The following is a 12,733-nucleotide window of genomic DNA, read 5'->3' on the forward strand; positions in this document are numbered from 1 at the left end:
TGATCTAGGGCTTGATAAAAATAATGATAACGCATTCTAACGTTTGTCATGGTGAGATAGTACAGGCTTCCGCTATGTAATCTTCTCACCGGCATCACTAAAGAACATGTACTGAAGGTACTCTCCAAGACTAAAAATACTTTGTCAAAGTGACCTGGCAATATACCATACTGTTCGCTAAACTGTGGTGAACACGCCCTGGTACAGTGACTCCTTAAGTTATTTAACCTGAGTTTAGCCATTGGCTTTCTTCCTGAGGGTTGGCACACAGCATAAGTGATATCACTCCACAAGGGTGGGCCCACCACTAACCCTGAGAATTATAGGCCCATCAGCCTGACAAGTCTTATTTGCATAGCCAATATTATAACTGACCTGATTTGCTTGTTTGTTTGTTTGTTTGTTTGACATTTGTTTACTGGTAAAGTCCAAATGGGCATAGATCCCATTTCTAGCAATGAGCCATGAAGAAAAGCTCCATAAACATAATACAATGCTTGACAAAGATAATGCTGATAATACTAAAAATAATATAAAAATACAGTAAATTTTAAAATGATAGTATAAGAATGCAGTTAGAGCAAAGACAAACAGATAAAATAATCAATATACAAGATAAATACAGCTAAAGTAAAATATTCAAGCCAGATTCTGAAAAAAATTAAATTGTATTATTAGACATGGCAGGTGATTCACCTATAAAAGGGATCCGATATGGAGCAAGGGGAGATGGGTGAAAGAAGAGTGAGATGTGATTAGGAGATATTTTAGATGAGGCAAGAGGAAAAAAAAGAGTTTGAAATAGACTGCAATAGAATAAATGATTGGAGAAAAGGAGAAAATAGCAATAGAAGATGTGGTGGAAGACAAGGAGGAAGTAGAGGCTGGAGAGAGGTAAATCAAGCAAAATAATGAGTTAAAAACAATGGGTGAAGTTAGCCTGCAGTGAGATAAGTACACTGGTAAACTATGATATTCAAAATCTCATCAGGCCAGACTCCCAGCAGATTGGTTCTGTCAGGTGTAGGTCCTGTTTAATGAATGTGGTCAACGTCTTCAAAAGGATAACACATGCTGTTGACAGTAATCGTGCTGTCCAAACAGTGTATCTTGACCTGGACAAGGCATTTGACACCATCCCCCTTGCTAGCATAGTTAGTGAGCTTAGTGCATTACAAACAAATTGTGTCTATATCATAACATTGACAGCTTAGTCTGTTGAATGCTAAATCATCAACATCTAAGTGCTGAATGCATAAAATAGTGAACGGCCACCTCATCAAATTCTTTCCTCAGGAAGGAATTTGGGTGGCTGTCCGTAAACAAAATAAACAAATACACCCAAACATAGTTATAGTCCCATTATGCATTTTAAACATCGAGATATGTAGAGTCCACTAAGGAAAGCCTACTTCTCCTGAATTTCTTGCAGTGAGACACCCTTAGAAATCAGAAGGGAAAGCCTACTTCTCCCTGAATTTCTTAGACACCCTCCACCCATCATCACTAAAGAATGTGTACTGAAGATTCTCTCCAAGACTAAAAATACTTTGTCAAAGTGACCTGGAAATATACCATACTGTTCACTAAACTGTGGTGAACAAGCCCTGGTACAGTGACTCCTTAAGTTATTTAACCTGAGTTTAGCCATTGGCTTTCTTCCTGAGGGTTGGCACACAGCATAAGTGATATCACTCCACAAGGGTGGGCCCACCACTAACCCCGAGAATTATGGGCCCATCAGCCTGACAAGTCTTATTTGCATAGCCAATGTTATAACTGACCTGATTGCTTGTTTGTTTGTTTGTTTGACATTTGTTTACTGGTAAAGTCCAAATGGGTATAGATCCCATTTCTAGCAATGAGCCATGAAGAAAAGCTCCATAAACATAATACAATGCTTGACAAAGATAATGCTGATAATACTAAAAATAATATAAAAATACAGTAAATTTTAAAATGGTAGTATAAAAATGCAGTTAGAGCAAAGACAAACAGATAAAATAATCAATATACAAGATAAATACAGCTAAAGTAAAATATTCAAGCCAGATTCTGACAAAAATTAAATTGTATTATTAGACATGACAGGTGATTCACCTATAAAAGGGATCTGATATGGAGCAAGGGGAGATGGGTGAAACAAGAGTGAGATATGATTAGGAGATATTTTAGATGAGGCAAGAGGAAAAAAAAAGAGTTTGAAATAGACTGCAATAGAATAAATGATTGGAGAAAAGGAGAAAATAGCAATAGAAGATGTGGTGGAAGACAAGGAGGAAGTAGAGGCTGCAGAGAGGTAAAGCAAGCAAAATAATGAGTTAAAAAATAATGGGTGAAGTTATCCTGGAGTGAGATAAGTACACTGGTAAACTATGATATTCAAACTCTCATCAGGCCAGACTCCCAGCAGATTGGTTTTGTCAGGTGTAGGTCCGGTTTAATGAATTTGGTCAACGTCTTCAAAAGGATAACACATGCTGTTGACAGTAATCATGCTGTCCAAACAGTGTATCTTGACCTGGACAAGGCATTTGACACCATCCCCCTTGCTAGCATAGTTAGTGAGCTTAGTGCATTACAAACAAATTGCGTCTATATCATAACATTGACAGCTTAGTCTGTTGAATGCTAAATCATCAACACCTAAGCGCTGAATGCATAAAATAGTGAACGACCACTTTATCAAATTCTTTCCTCAGGAAGGAATTCGGGTGGCTGTCCATAAACAAAATAAACAAATACACCCAAACATAGTGAGGGGCTTCTCCCCGCACATCCCTGATGTGGGGGGCTGTGCCCCCATACCCCTATAATTAAATATACCAACTCCGAGATCGCTCTACATTAGGGAAAGGGCAAAGCCTCAATAATGGCCACGCAAATTATTTCCCAAGGAAAGAATTTGATGATGTGGCCGTTCGCCATTGTATGCATTTGACGCTTGGGTATCGATGATTAAGCATTCGACAGCCTAAGCTGTTGACAATTCAATAGGAACCCAACAAATCACTATGTAGTAAGATGGATGGCAGATTGGTTAAAAGACAGAACTAATGCACTGCAAGAAGCAGGCACCTTATCAGAGATTATTATAGTGATCAGTGATGTCCCACAATGCTTAGTGCAGGGACATCTTTTGTTTGGTATTTACTTTTTTGGATCTCTAAACTATGACCTAAGACCTCTCACTAGCCAAGTTTGCAGATGACTGTAAACTGGAAGTCATCATCAAGACCCCCCTGATGCCAAAGCCCTTTAGCAAGAACTTATACTTATATATACTTGTTGCTGTAAAAATAAGCTCAAATTAAATACCAAAAAGTGTAACAAAATCACATGTCGTAAGTAACTCCTCCCTCTAACATACAACACAGACAACATCCCATTCCAGAATGAGAATGTTGTTAGAGACCACAGAACTTGGTTGATAGCTCCCTCTCCTTTGATCAGTAGTCAGAAGCTCTTTCTGCTTAGCACAACTAATTGTGAAAGGAATATCATCCACTTCTAAAATGGTCAGTTTCCCCTTATAGACAGCATTGGGGTCTATGTCAGATGATCAAGTTTTTCGAAACCTGAAATTTATGCGGTCAAGATCATATGATCAAGTTTCTAAAAACGCAAAACATCAAAAAAAAAAAAAAAAAAACAACACAGAAACACAAAAATCTACCTTTTTAATTTTTTGCAGGGGGCAAGCTTTCCTGCTCCCCTCACAACCCATGCAAATTATATATATCAACTCAAAGATTGTACTACAGTGAGGAAAAGGGTAAATTTCCCGATCTTCACTGCACTGCAATCTCCATTCAAAAGCCTTGGATCTTCAAGTACTCGATCATATGATCTCAACCGTATGAATTTTGAGTTTCTGAAAACTCAGTCAGCTGATAGGGACTCCAGCATAGTTTAGGCCAGTTACTGAATGCAATGCCCCCTTTATGTTATACTTCACATATCAAACAACTATAAATACCCCAGAGGTTCCTGAGAAGATCACTAAACTACCAGAAAAGACGGGAAGGACTTTCTCTTTATTCACTATCTTATAGACTTTTGTGGGGAAATTCATACTTTGCCTTGCCTGTTGTAACATTAGGGACCCAGTGGGTGTAGATATCTTGTATGTCCACAAATCAAATAGTCCCCCAAATACTAGAATCAGAGGTATGAATTTTCATCAACAAATAAGTAAAACTCAGTGGTGAGATATAGTCATCACACAGTGCCATCGCCACCTTTGACAAATCAAGCAGGGTGATACATTATCTTCTATCAAATGAGAACTGGATGATTAGATGGGTATTCACAAATTCACTCCTGTCTTGACTGACCTAGACTTCTTAAACAGGAGGCACAGACAAAGGGTGGACATTGTCAAGGTGTAAGTGGTCGTAAGACTCAGTTGCCTAGTATTTCCTACAATTCCTACGATTCCTATGAACAGATGGTTGTTCCCAAACTAATTATTGCATTTGTCATGTAATATTTACTACTTATACTGTTATTTGTAGCCAAACCACCTCTGAGAAATTGTGTTATACTTTGGTTGCATTTCAGACATTTTCTACTTGTTTCTACTTGTGTGTAATGTCATCCTGATAGTATAGCTTGAATGCTGCTTGCTGCTGTTTGTTTGTTAACTAAGCAAAAATTAATTGCAGTGTGGTTTGTGTACTGTGATGACTGAACTGTTTGCATATGTTCTGAATACGTAACAGAGCCACTGCCACTATAGGCCTATTATATGTCACTGCCATTTTAAGAGTGTACACATATCATAATGCATTTTATATTTCCAAGATGGAGTCATCTTTGTCCAAGATGGTTGAAGTGCTGACATTGCTTCTGTTGAGCTGCCTTATTCTACAGAATAAAAGTTAGCTGTCTGCATGCCTCTCAAACTGCATATATTGAAAATCTTGGTTAAAACTCTTGAAAAGTAGATACGTCCAGCCAAATTTCTGCACAGATGATTATCATAACATTTGCATAGGCAGAACATAACTGTTCGCACTTGCCACAGGATTGTGGAATACCCCAATCAAAAACATAAGCTAAAAAGAGTGACAAATGATGTAAAACATAAGTGATATATGTCTAGGCTATACAGTAGTTTCCAGGCACATCTGTCCACTTGCAGACACTGAAAATAGGAAGACAGATCCATGAAAACTAGGTGTATCTATCCAATAAATTGAACATCTAATTAACAAAGAATTTGATACCAAATAAAATATAATTCTTCCTGCTTCCAGTAGGAATATGGGATGCCACTCTGAAATACATATTTAAAAAACAGAACGTGACAAAAATGATGGAAAATATAACCACATATCAAGGAGATGGTGTACAGTCTGTAGACTTTAAAGAACCATAATGCAAAATTCTACCACAGACAATTATTTAGTTTGCTTCTGAAAAAGGGGGATGTAAGATGTGTTCTCTTTCTTTAAATAATTGGGGCTATTAAAATGTTAGTTATATAGTATGCATTTTTGTGTAGTAGATAGTTTTAAAATCATATGTGATGAGGGTGATTCAAAAAACTTCAACCATACGTGCATCATGTGCAGAAGTAGATCACCCAGAAAACAGAAAAGCTCCTCTAGGACAGTAGAGATGTCTGTTTCCAAAATATGAAAAGTTGTTTGTCAAGGCTTTAGAAAATAATATATAATAAGCCAGAATAATTGCAGTATTTTTGTAAAGAGTGTGAATTCAATAATTTATGTTATAAGACATTGCTTATAAATAACTCCATATCATTAAATACATGCAAAACACATCGTTTTAGTGGAAATCTGTGTTTCTAGATAGGCATTTCCTACTGCCAGAGGCACCAAAGATAGACAGGAACAGTTGTAGACTTTAATTACATTTTCTGGTATAGCAGGACTCAAGCCCATTCAGTACCATGGTGTTCTGATGTACAAAAGTGGGCGAACCTTGCCATCCTGGGAACAGAGTGGAAAAAATCACTTTAAAGTAGGAAAAGCTGGATGGTGGAAGCCCTCTGCTCTGCTGTTGGTTTTTGAATCTGACCCTCTCTGGGGAAATAATATTTTTTGAGTTTTTTTTCCTTGATTTATGTTGTGTCTTTACACAACATGTTTTAGCTCTGCCTATGTAGTTTTTGTCTGACTAGTTGCAGTATTACTTTGTGTCTTGCTGTAACCCCAGGAACATTATAAGGAATTTTATCACAGTAGGGTGCCACTATTGATTGACTTTTTAATATGATCCATAGTATATTTAAGCAATGATTAACTCAGGGATGCGGGTTGTAGAACAGTTTTTTCCATGAATCTTGTAATTAGACCATAAAGATCCATGCCACAGATTTAATTAATAGTATTCTCTTTTGGAAATGATTCATTTGTTCATTTTTTTGCATGTTTTCTGTTGGATGTTTGGTATCACCGGCAGCTGGTGGATCATTGATATTGTTGCATTTCCGCTTGTTTACTTGATTATTATAGTTTTACCTCATTTAAAGCCACTGCTCTATGGCAATGCCCTAGAGAGCACTGGGTTACTTATTTGGTATCCTTTTACTATCTGACTGACAGCCGCACTGAAACTATTTCCTTTACAGTTATCACACTTCTAACTACTCATTTAGACTGCCAAAAATATTACATTTTCTGTGCCTGTATCCATTGGATTAGACTATTTGCTGGTCATTGCTTTTACTACTTAGGTACAGAGAATATTACCCTTTTGCTTAAGGTTATTTGAATTATATTTGCTACTGGTTACTCGTTACCTTATTGATCTCACACATTCATAGGTTCAGAGATTTTTACTAGGCTAAACACCCAGGAGAGTCTTTCTAAGTCTAGCCATGTTTTTCCAAAAGAAAAATGATATCCTATATCCGAGCAGGACATACATAGTCAGGCATGTATAAGCTAACTGTGTCCATAACACCAGATATTTTGAGGCAGTGTAGTAACTGCCTAATGCTTACCAAAAACTCTTTACAGCTACCTGACAATGATTCATCAAGTGAGAATTGTAAACATTCACTTAATCTTAAGACTACTGTCTCACCTCAGAACACATTCAATAAGCAAAACACTCATATACACACAGCAAAGAGCACTTCAACTTAACCGGTTTATGCAGAGGTTGTTAAGGTAACACTGCCTAGGACTCCCAGGTTACAGACCAAGAAACCTCAGACAGTAGTTCAAGCTGTAGCCTACCCAACTTCAGCCTTCACAGTTGTCCAGTACACACTGAGTCAAACACATTCAGTCTCCAAGCCCTTATGACCCACTAAGACTACATCTAACCATGGTAATGTTTTAGTAATAGGTGACTCACTGCATCTAACCACGGTAATGTTTTAGTGATAGGTGACTCACTGCATCTAACCATGGTATGTTTTAGTAACAGATGACTCACTACATCTAACCATGGTGATGTTTTAGTAATAGTTGACTCACTGCATCTAACTATGGTAATGTTTCAGTAATAGGTGACTCGCTGCACCTAACCACAGTAATGTTGTGGTAATAGGTGATTCACTGCATCTAACCACGGTAATGTTTTAGTAATAGGTGACAGTGCATCTAACCTCGGTAATGTTTTAGTAATATGTGGCTCACTGTATCTAACCATGGTAATGTTTTAGTAATGGGTGGTTCACTGCACCTAACCACAGTAATGTTTTTGCAATAGGTGACTCACTGCATCTAACCATGGTAATGTTTTAGTAACAGATGACTCACTGCAACTAACCATGGTGATGTTTTAGTAATAGTTGACTCACTGCATCTAACCATGGTAATGTTTTAGTAATAGGTGACTCGCTGCATCTAACCACAGTAATGTTGTGGTAATAGGTGAATCACTGCATCTAGCCATGGTAATGTTTTAGTAATATGTGACAGTGCATCTAACCTCGGTAAAGTTTTAGTAATATGTGGCTCACTGTATCTAACCATGGTAATGTTTTAGTAATAGGTGACTCACTGCATCTAACCATGGTAATGTTTTAGTAATAGGTGACAGTGCATCTAACCATGGTAATATTTTACTAATAGGTGACTCACTGCATCTAACCAAAGTAATGTTTTGGTAATAGGTGACTCACTCCATCTAACCACAAAAATGTTTTAGTAATAGGAGACTCACTGCATCTAACCATGGTAATGTTTGAGTAATAGGTGACTCACTGCATCTAACCACAGTAATGTTTTGGTAATAAGTGACTCACGGCGTCCAACCATGGTAATGTTTTAGTAAAAGGTGACTCACTGCATCTAACCATGGTAATGTTTTAGTAATAGGTGACTCACTTCATCTAACCACGGTAATGTTTTAGTAATAGGTGACTCACTGCATCTAACCATGATAATGTTTTAGTAATAGGTGACAGTGCATCTAACCTCGGTAATGTTTTAGTAATATGTGGCTCACTGTATCTAACCATGGTAATGTTTTAGTAATAGGTGACTCACTGCATCTAACCATGGTAATGTTTTAGTAATAGGTGACTCGCTGCATCTAACCACAGTAATGTTGTGGTAATAGGTGAATCACTGCATCTAACCACGGTAATGTTTTAGTAATAGGTGACAGTGCATCTAACCTCGGTAATGTTTTAGTAATATGTGGCTCACTGTATCTAACCATGGTAATGTTTTAGTAATAGGTGACTCACTGCATCTAACCATGGTAATGTTTTACTAATAGGTGACTCACTGCATCTAACCACAGTGATGTTTTGGTAATAGGTGACTCACTCCATCTAACCATGATAATGTTTTAGTAATAGGTGACTCACTGCATCTAACCACAATAATGTTTTAGTAATAGGAGACTCACTGCATCTAACCATGGTAATGTTTTAGTAATAGGTGACTCACTGCATCTAACCACAGTAATGTTTTGGTAATAAGAGACTCACGGCATCTAACCATGGTAATGTTTTAGTAAAAGGTGACTCACTGCATCTAACCATGGTAATGTTTTAGTAATAGGTGACTCACTTCATCTAACCACGGTAATGTTTTAGTAATAGGTGACTCACTGCATCTAACCATGATAATGTTTTAGTAATAGGTGACACTGCATCTAACCTCGGTAATGTTTTAGTAATATGTGGCTCACTGTATCTAACCATGGTAATGTTTTAGTAATAGGTGACTCACTGCATCTAACCATGGTAATGCTTTAATAATAGGTGACTCACTGCATCTAACCACAGTAATGTTTTAGTAATAGGTGACTCACTGCATCTAATCATGGTAATGTTTTAGTAATAGATGACTCACTACACCTAACCACAGTAATGTTTTGATAATAGGTGACTTACTGCATCTAACCATGGTAATGTTATATTAATAGGTGACAGTGCATCTAACCATGGTAATATTTTATTAATAGGTGACTCACTGCATCTAACCACAGTAATGTTTTGGTAATAGGTAACTCACTCCATCTAACCATGATAATGTTTTAGTAATAGGTGACTCACTGCATCTAACCACAATAATGTTTTAGTAATAGGAGACTCACTGCATCTAACCATGGTAATGTTTTAGTAATAAGTGACTCACTGCATCTAACCACAGTAATGTTTTGGCAATAAGAGACTCACGGCATCTAACCATGGTAATGTTTTAGTAAAAGGTAACTCACTGCATCTAACCATGGTAATGTTTTAGTAATAGGTGACTCACTTCATCTAACCACAGTAATGTTTTAGTAATAGGTGACTCACTGTATCTAACCATGATAATGTTTTAGTAATAGGTGACTCACTGCATCTAACCACAGTAATGTTTTTGTAATAGGTGACTCACTGCATCTAACCATGGTAATGTTTTAGTAATAGGTGACTCACTGTATCTAACCACAGTAATGTTTTAGTAACAGGGGACTCACTGCATCTAACCACAGTAATGTTTTGGTAATAGGTGACTCACTGTATCTAACCACAGTAATGTTTTAGTAACAGGGGACTCACTGCATCTAACCACAATAATGTTTTGGTAATAGGTGACTCACTGCATCTAACCATGGTAATGCTTTAGTAATAGGTGACACACTGCATCTAACCACATTAATGTTTTGGTAATAGATGACTCACTGCTTCTAACCATGGTAATGTTTTAGTAATAGATGACTCACTTTCCCTTTGGCAAAATCCCAGTTCCCATGAATTACCATACAGTTGGTAGTCCACTGAACACAGAAGGTGTTATAAGAGATCTGGGAACACAGGCTGACAGCAACTTCTCTTTTGATCACCACATTTCCACTGTGGTCAGAAAGTCCTTCTATGTGGCACATCTCTTTACTAAGGGTTTTGCATCCAGGAAGAAACAGATCATTGTCTCCCTCTACTCTTCCCTCATTAGGCCAATCATCGAGTACAATGCCCCATTTGGCATGTACCTCACTAGACACCTGCAACAACTGGATAGGCCAGTTTTATGTTATGTTATCAAAAAGCCATAATATCGAATGGCTTTTCATCGACCTGTAAAAGTCAAACTCTCATAATAGTGAAAACATGAATGAGTGAAATCTTTCCCTGGGAAAGAAATCGCTTTCCCTACCATGAACTACAGATTACTTTAAACATAACAAACAGGGGAACTTCGGCCCCACACCCCCCGATGTGAGTAACTGTGCCCCCCACACTCCCCTTACTAAATATACCAACTCCAAGATTGCTCTACAGTAGAGAAAAGGGCAAACTCACAAGGATGCCCAAGCGGTTTCTTTCCCAGGGAAAGAATTCACTCATTCAGGTGTTCGCTATTATAACAGTTTGACTTTTACGGGTCGATGAAATGCCGTTCGATATTACGGCTTTTCGATAATGTAATATACACCCAAGAGGCCACAAAAGTACCTTACAAAGAGGATCCTAGACCTTAAACACTTGTCCTATATGGACAGACTCAAAAAACTACAACTACTCTCTGTCTCATATCGCCTACTTAGAGGCGATCTCTGCTTGACTTACAAATCCATGTCTGACCTAGTTCTGTTAGAAATGCTATATCTAAAGAAATCCCAATCCCTCCACATCATACACCCCAGAGACTGCAACCTCATTACCACAATCAACAGAATGTACTGGAGAGATAGGTTCATAACCCAGAGACTGCCCATGCTATGGAATAGACTTCCCATACATGTCAAGCAGAGCACCTCGCTGACCCTCTTCAAGAGAAATCTCGATGAGTGGATAGGAAATAGAAAATTCACCCCAGGGATAACTACAGTGGCTCTACTCAACAGAGGCACTGGGAACTAAGGTTGGATGGCATGATGCCAGGGTAATCCTATGGCTAGGTTTTTAAAGCCCCCAGGGCCATTAGCTTAGTACACATCTATGAACTTATGAACCTATGAACTGCATCTAACCAAGGTAATGTTTTAGTAATAGGTGACTCACTGCATCTAACCATAGCAATGTTTTAGTAATAGGTGACTCACTGCATCGAACTGCAGTAACGTTTTGGTAATATGGGACTCACTGCATCTAACCATGGTAATATTTTAGTAAAGGATGACCCACTGCATCTTACCATGGTAATGTTTTAGTAATAGGTGACCCACTGCATCTAACCATGGTAATGTTTTAGTAATAGGTGACTCACTGCATCTAAACATGGTAATGTTTTAGTAATAGGTGACTCACTGCATCTAACCATGGTAATGTTTTAGTAATAGGTGACTCACTGCATATAACCACAGTAATGTTTTAGTAACAGGTGACTCTGTTGTCAGCTATACAGATTCCACTCTCACCAGGCTAGATAAGAATGGCATGAGAGCTATCTTTCTGGAGCCAGGATGTTGGATGCAGCAAGGCATCTTAGGTCTCTCCATCCTAACATATACAAATATAACTTGATTATGTCCATGTTGGGGTGAATGACCATAGGCATTCTAACAAGATGGGCATGCAGAAGGATATGATTAAGCTTTCTATCCCTATCTGAGGCAGGAAATACACTGGTCTTGAATTGCTTGGGATGAGGTGCTTGACATGACTTCTTCCATTACCAGGCATGGTCTTCATATCTTTTACCAAGGCTTTAGAATTCTGGCACTTTTTGTGCCCCATAGTGCCTTTTTTAGTAGAGTCCATCTGCTAAAATTTCATTCTAGTAATTTGTAATTTGGGTAACATTAGTGTGGTTCTACTCATTGCCATAACACTTAACATACATTCCCAAATTTGAGGCTTAAATGCAACTTGAATACATTCCTATATATGTAGTTACAGAAATATGGTTTCAAAGCAATGATAGCACTCAGTCTGTTCCTGGGCATAGTGCTTATTATGTCTCCAGACCTATTGGCAATTGGGAGATTATCACTATTTCTCATAGATATCATCACCTCCCTTCACACTATCAAATTAACAACAATACTCTGTGTACCTACAAAATGGTAAGAGATCTAGGATCACAAGTAGACTGCAACCTTATCTTTGACTACTATGTGTATACTGTAGTAAGGAAGGCTTTCTATGTAGCACACTTGATTAGCAAAGGCATCGCCTCTAGAGTAAGGTTATAACCTCTCTATACTCATCACTAATCAGGCCTATAATTGAGTATAATGCCTCTTTCAGCATGTACCATACAAAGCACCTGCAGCAATTGGATAGACCTCAAAGGTTTCTAATTAAGAAGATCAAGGGACTCCAGCACATGTCTTACACAAACCAACTATGTCCCTGTCACTATCC

This window comes from Protopterus annectens, chromosome 2.part1 (assembly GCF_019279795.1).
Source record: "Protopterus annectens isolate FY-2018-M chromosome 2.part1, PAN1.0, whole genome shotgun sequence".
Taxonomy (NCBI): Eukaryota; Metazoa; Chordata; order Ceratodontiformes; family Protopteridae; genus Protopterus; species Protopterus annectens.